We start from the raw sequence: 7,811 nt of genomic DNA, 5'->3' as shown, positions 1-7,811 counted from the left end.
CATACTTTAAAACAGCATAGTTAGTTGATGTTTCTTGCTATTTGTGTCCAGAGTAGCTTCTCCAGTGGTCACTAACTCTGCTTCAAGAACCTGCTCCCTACTACATTGGGTTTGCCCCATACCACTAATTTACAGTAATTGCTGCAGAGGCTTTACCCTCTTCCCCCTGACTCCCATCAACCCACATTCAGTTACTTTTATCACAAATTACAGACAAATCGGGTTTGTCACACAAATTTCCTTACTCATGCAGCACAAAGTAAACAATTATAAAATGGTTCCAAAGAAATTCAAGACCCAGCTTCCCCTTCTACAAATTTTATCCAGTTGCTCTAATTTGTAGTCCAGATTTTCCTTCTAATTATTCTCTCCAATCATGTATCTATCAAGAACTGGTTAATTAATTTTTAAGCAAAAGATGAACTGAGAATTCCTTATATACTGCATAAGGACATTTACCAGTTTGCACATCCATGTTTTGTAATACCAGAGCAACTCTTCATTAAGCTGTGAGATTGTGTTAAATGTGCACATGAGTGTCAAATGAACTACTGACTGAATTCTGTGTTGTCCTGGGTTCAGCAGTAGCACTCATTTTTCTCCTTCTTGGTAGCTGGTGCAGTGCAGTGTTTTGACTTTCAGCTTGGGAACAGAGCTGATAGTGATGTTTAGGTTTGGCCAAGGACTTTGTGAGCCTCATGCTCTGCCAAGGGGGGAAGCCAGGAGGAAGCAGAGACAGGACACCTGACCCAAACTGACCAAAGAGGTATTCCATACCACAGCACGTCATGCCCAGGATGTAACTGGGAGTTAGCCGGAAGGGCTGACTCTGGTCGGCTGGTGGTGAGATGATGTATTCTCTTCCCTTGTTATTATTATCATTGGTGGTAGCAGTAGTGATCTGTGTTATACCTTAGTTACTAAACTGTTCCTCAACCTGTGGGAGTTGCATTCTTTTCGATTCTCCTCTCCGTCCCTCCGAGAGCAGGGGGAGGGCAAGAAAGGGGGGGGAAGTGAGCGAACAAATTACCTGACTGGGTTTAAACCACGACATGTGTTCATTGTCAGGTAACTGGTGAACTGACTCTGCCCACAGGGAAATTCCAGTAGGCTTTGACTTCTGTTGACTTCAGTTATTAGAGAGCTTGTTTCCTAAGACCTATGAAATGCTTCAATAAAATGCCATTTCAAAAAGCAGAATACAGAAGAAAATCCTAATAAGTGGAATAACAAGAAGTTATGCTATTGCTTACCTCTACTGTGGACAGCAATAACATGAAAGGTTTTATTTTAGATGAGGTTGGATTTCTTTGGTTGTGCACTTAAATAGCAAAAAAGAAGAGTTTTCTAGGGTAGTCAGAGCTAAGAAAAAAAATTATCTTAGTCTTAGGGAAAACTGAGGTAGCAAATGGAGGAAGATTGCTTTTCAAGACTTTAAGAGATTTTACTTTTTGAAATAAATGCTTTCCCTACAGCAGGGGCCCAGAAAATGTTTGGGCTTAAAGGAAGCTTATTTACTGTTGTCATTACATTGCTACAGCTTGTTACAACTACCAAGTGTCTTGCTGTCTTCAAACCCACACAAGCTTCCAGGTGACTTCCATGGCAGAGAGAGGATGTTGTAAAAGATTAGAGATGATGTAATCTTGACAAGGCACAGCAGCTCTTTTCCCTCCATTCTGGAAATAAAAACCTCAGAACTAACCAAACCCCAAAATGCAGAGTTAAGGTAGTTCTGGAAAATTAGTTTTCAGTGTCAAGATATTTCTCTAACATTCAGCTGAGAATTCAGACAGCAACTGATCATACTGATAAATTTTCCCTTCGTTAAATTTCTATTCTTACAATGACACCGTTAATAATTTTGTTGTTCTTCATTGTGGTACTATTACTTTGTTTCCACAGTTTGTTTATCTTTGTCAGCCTTTTAAAACAATTTTCCTGCAGCCCACCAGTGTATGTACGTAAAAAGAACTATTGTTTTTTCTAAATTTTAAATGCATTTCCAATGGTGCTCATACATATAGGCAATAAGTATGATTTCACTGATTTCCCTGCCTTCTGATTAGAGACATCCATCCTGTGTTTGGATGCTCTACCTCATCTACAAATACATACACAGTATCACCTCAGTAATTTTCTCTCAACATTGTCTTCATGGGTAAGTATGGTGGAGAAAAGGAGTACAAACCTAAGTCACCAGAAAGAGGGTCAACTTGTGTCAGAAAAGACTGGGAGAGGAAAGTCCTAAACTGCCAAAAATATTCAGTGGTGCCAAATGCTTTCTTAATCAGATCTGACAGAAAGGTTTCTCAAATGTGTCTTTGCTATGCGCAAAGGCACATAGCTGACATAGAAGAGTGTATCTAATGATTTCATTTAAGGCCTTTGGAATAATTCAGTTTGAAATGCATATCACTTTTTTTTATGTTTGAGTGCCTTGACATACATGCCAGAAGTCCAACTCCATTGACTCATTTGCATATATAGATAGAAGTATTAATCCCAGCAAAACAGTGTCAGTCCGGGAAGGTTTGAAAGGCAGAGAATGCACTTAATTCAGTTGCCAGCTTGTACATGAGTAGTGTTAAGATTTATACCTTAAAATAGCACTTTTAGTATTAGAACAACTTTTTTCCACTTTTTTTTTCTTTTTAGTCTAAGAATCTTGTTCTTGATTACTCATGTACTGGAGCTGTTTTATGGTTAGGAATTGATTACTACTTTGAATCATTCATTAACCTTTATTTGTTTCACCCCAGTTCTCCAAGATGTCTCTAAGAAACCGTTGTAACTTATTTTGGAAATTGCAAATCCCATGTTTTACTTACATTTTTAATCTTTAATTAATTTATTTTGTTAACATGATATGTTTATGAATTTAAAACTCAGTTTTGTTGAGGTAGAAATGCCTTTGTGAAGTTATCTGTTATGCAAATTTACTATTGAATTCCTGGCCATAAGATGTGTGTGTTTTACCACCTGAGTGCAATACTTTGCATAGCCTAGTTTTGCATAATTTTACTCATATAATTTTCTTGTCACTGTTTGTACTTCTATTTAAGATTACTCTGAAAAAGGTGTTGACTTTTTAGCCCAAAGTCTTGACTTCCTCTACAAACCCTATATTTGATCCTCTTCACTTCTTTTTTTTAATATCTCACACCTCCTGAATAGTGCACTCAAACTTTCATTGAATTACCAGTTCAAAGTGCAAATAGAACAACTATAAAAAGTTCAAAATCAACTATGAAGTGCTATTGACTTCAATGATCCACAAAACTGTGACCCAAACAAAGAATTGGACAGGCAAATTGCATACCTTTGGGTTTTTATCTCTCTAAATTTCCTTAGCTGCAGCTTCACCTGCATATCCATCTTCAGTAGAATTTCCTGCATTTCAGACTTGAATTTGATAGCAACCACCCAACTTTTTTTTTTTATGTTATTGCCTTTTAGCAGTCTTCTGCTTTAGAATTAATTTTGCGGGTCTCATGAATTCAAACAATTCAAAATAAGCATAAAATAAATTCTGTTTCAGGCATGATATTCACTGAAGTCACTAGATCTTTTTCCCAATTGAGCTAAATAGATACAGAGTCCGGTCTATTCTGAAGTTTATATTAAGGACATAATTAACTGCTGGTAGAGAACAGTAATGTAGGCAAGAACCTAGTACAATGAAAAGGAGTTTACAGTAAAAAGAATAACAGATATATTTTGTTCTCATGTTCTAGCACTATGTTTTGAATAAACTGACTTCACTTACTATCTAAATCAATAACTGAAACCTCAGGAACCTCAGTTTCTTCCATCAAAGAATCTCAGTTACCTCTTATTTTTAATATTACCATTGCCATCACTGAAGACAACACATGCTAGGCTTTCAGTAGGTACCGGTCCTACTCTGTTGCTGACAGAGATGTTATTTGTTTGCATGAGTAGGACAGGCCACTTCCCCACCTCCAAGTTTTAAGAGTGAGCGAGTGTGTACGTGTGCCAAGATACATACCTGCAGCATTCTGACAGAGAAGGTGAGCTTCGAATCATATAGCCCCAGCTTAGAAAAACACGTGTCATCTAATAAAACTGAAAGGATTAGGCATAACACTTGACAATTCCATGACTTATTCGGAGTTTCTAAGGAGGGAATAAAAGGAGTCAAAAAAGCAGCCTGGTTAGAGTCTAAGATAAATGCTGCAATAAGAATAATCCAGAAGCAATAAAGAATCAGCAGTGGTAGTGCTGTTCAAATCTGCATATAAAATACCACATAAAAAAGGTGATTGACCTGGGATTTTTCCCAGCATAGCATAGGTCAGATGAGATTTTATGTCTGCTCCTGCCGTGTGCAGTTCAGGACTTTGCCCTGTTAGCAAAAATTGTTCATTGCACTGAGAGCAGAAGTTCAAAGAGAAACAATCTTCTTCCTCCTGTATGTCACATCGTCTTGATCTGAATTTAACCCAGGTAATTGGATAAATTCTTGTTGGGAACAATCAGAGTTCAGAGACAGAGAAAGTATGTGAAATTTCATGAGCTAAATTTAATGTAGAAAAAACTCGAAAGTATACATGAGAGGGGCAAACAAGCTTAAGCTTACTTTTTGTGATCAAGACTATGACTGTAGGAACTGTGGCTTAAAAAGAGCTATTAAATAATCTAGAAGAAATATAGTTAGATGAGACCCTCTTATTACTTCTCCCTATTGCTCTGCATTGTTGGTGTCCTATAGTTTCTAATCAGTAAGGCAATTACACAAGTTCAAGAAGAGCAGACATAAAATCTTTACTTCAGCAGGAGGGAAAAATCCTGTTCAGAAAATGGGAAGAAATTGGTAGCTGCTCATCTTTGCACAGATCTGATGTCCCTTCTCACTATCAGAGGAAGAGGCTGCCGATCAGGAAGCCAGAACTGGAATAACAAGTCCCATGTTTACTTCTAAACTCTTATATAACAGATTAATGTACTTTGGATGTTATGTAATGTATCCAACAATAAAGTTTTATTTTCTCCATTTGCAGTCTTTTTTTCCCTCAAATTTCTTAATTGCCATGCTAACAAACTACCAAAAAATCCAAATAAAGACAAACTAACAAGTAAGTCTTCTCTTGAGCTCTTCACAACAAATCCATGTTAGTCAGATCAGAAAAGTATCCGATTTGTTACATTTCAGGACTTGGATTGATTGACAAGTCATCAAATTTTCTGCAATATGTCTTTTAAATTTAAGTTAGAAATAAAATGTTTCATCTTACTCAAAATTAAAGCACATCAGAGAATATCATATGACTCTGCTTTTTCTGAGTATTAAAAGTCAAGCATATACTTTTATGAGAATGACTTATTAATGAGGATTTAATTTAGGATAAACCTGATTTCACACAAATCATTTAAAATTATTTTTCTAGTCAGATATTCTACCAAATATATAATGATAGCCAATTAATGAAATCATGTTTGCATCAGGCTGACAGACAGGCTTAGAATACCTCGTGTTCTCATAGAACAGAGGCTCACATTTCCAATAATTCTTTGCATAAGAAGTTATTTTATTTGACTATATTCAATACTTTATGGACCTTAGAATATTTTGTTAGTGATTATGCTGTGCTTATAAATTTGAAATACTTTAAATCATGCACTGCTATACAGCATTACAATTTTTTTAAAAATTTACATGCTTGTATGTCACAGACTTACTAGGGCTTGGGGCTCAATGGGGGGCTTTTAGGCATCGCATATAGAAATCGTTCTCTGGTCTTATATCTTTAGCTAGGAGCCATTTTATTTTTTTTTTCAGTTAAGTTAATGGTCAACTTACATTAAGCGCCTGGTCTTTTGACTTTAAGAAACGTACTTAAAATCCACTTTTTTTTTTTTTAATTCAATTGTCTGATTTGTGCCAAAAGAAACAAGAATATTTTCTCTCAGAGATATGTTAGACTATAAGCAACTATAGCTGCTAGTTTTTCTTTAAATCTGTATATAGATGCATCTCTACCCACAGCTGTGTTCAAACAAAGACTGAGGACCAGATCATGAAGTTAAAATTATTCTTCTAATGAAGTGCCTATAACTAGTCTATGTATAAGTGCTAAACAAATTGCAAAGTACACATGCACTGAAACAGCTTGGTCAATTCCATTGTTTAAGTTACTCAACGTCAATAGAACTGTACCAATGCAAATAGGTAAAACTTCAGATTTTGTATAAAGCACATTGAAGAATACTTTAAAATATGTAAATTATGTATCAGTACATGAGATGATGATAGTGAATGCGTATTCTAAAAGAAATATTTAGTTTCGGTAGAACATTTCTTTTGCTGATCGCAAAGACCTTATAAATGAAATAACTCAAAGTGAATCTAAGCAATTAACCATGGTAATAAAAAAAGGTCTAGAGAATTTTTTTTTCAATACAAGCATATGTAGATGACAAACAACAGAAGGAAGTATTAGGAGGAATAAAGAGAATCTTAACAATATATTCATGAGTTGTCTTCTTCGTAGGTTGTGAGGAAGAGCTGTCTACAAAGATTATAAAGAAAGAAAGCAAATCAAGAGTCTGAAAATGCACATGAAGAAAATCACATCTCATCAGAAAATGAACTTGCTTTTAAGTGATGAAAATTATAATGAATCCATTAGTAATGCTGTTCTCAGGATTAATGATGAAGATGGTGATTGTGAATGCAGCATAGAAGAAATATTCCCATTCTAGATGGAAGAAAATGATACAAACAACAGGTAAATGAAAGTTAACTAGAAAAGGAGAAAAGAAAAAATACATGCTAATAAAAAAGCAATAGATACTTCACTTAACAAATGAAAAGTTTCAGAACAGAATGTGGTATTATTAGTACTGAAATTGGAAAATATACAAAGCAGATTAAATAGCCCATGAAAGATATGAAACCTATGGTGATTGCAAACCTTTTCTTATCTCAGTTTGAATATTGTAATATATTCTGCAAGTCATCTATATGCTTTTAAGTAAACCGTGAGCTTATAGTTTTCATCTTACAGTGTACCAACATCATTGTTCCCTACATTGTAAATTTTGAAATATTTACACCTATTGAATTTTAGAAGATGTCTACAGAGTTACTTCAAATGAAAGATGCATGATTCAGTAGTGACATGTGTTACCTGAAAGATCTGGTATTTCCTACTTTGTTCAAAACTGCAATCATAACAAATAACCTTGTTTTTATAACTTTGTTCAAAACTGCAATCATACCAAATAACCTTGGTTTTATATATTTATTCTCAATAGTAACTGCTCCTCACATGTAGGATTTAGATCTTTTGCTCTAGGCATTTGATGGGCAATTTTGATTGATTAAAAATACTAAAATGTTGGGTTTTTTTTAAAGCTGCAAGACATTTAATAGTTTTAATAATATTCAAATTCCCACAGTTAAAGCAACCAAGTCCATAACCCAGAACCAATCACTAAAGCATCTTCCAAGTTAAATTTCAAGCTCTGTTTAAGGTAATAAATGTTAAAAAGATAAATTTTTTGAAAATTTGGTAGATCAAAATGCTATTATTGTCAGTAACATTCCAACCAACAGCAAAAATGTATTTTAATACAACAGATGCAATTCGCCATTCAACTAGTAAAAATGTGAAATGACAAGCTGCCACTGGAGTTAAAGAAAAAGAGGAATTATTGACTTCTTGGTGTTCTGTTTGTTTGTTAGTTAAACCTGAGAACAAAACCAGGGCTCATTTTATGCTCACTGTTCAAAAATTGCATACTTTTCTCAGAGGTAGCACTACAGAGCAAAAACATTCCGAAAA

Source organism: Pezoporus occidentalis, unplaced genomic scaffold, assembly GCF_034315485.1.
Source record: "Pezoporus occidentalis ecotype Australia unplaced genomic scaffold, CSIRO_AGI_Poc_V1 ctg53, whole genome shotgun sequence".
Classification (NCBI taxonomy): domain Eukaryota; kingdom Metazoa; phylum Chordata; class Aves; order Psittaciformes; family Psittacidae; genus Pezoporus; species Pezoporus occidentalis.
This window is presented reverse-complemented; position numbering follows the sequence as displayed.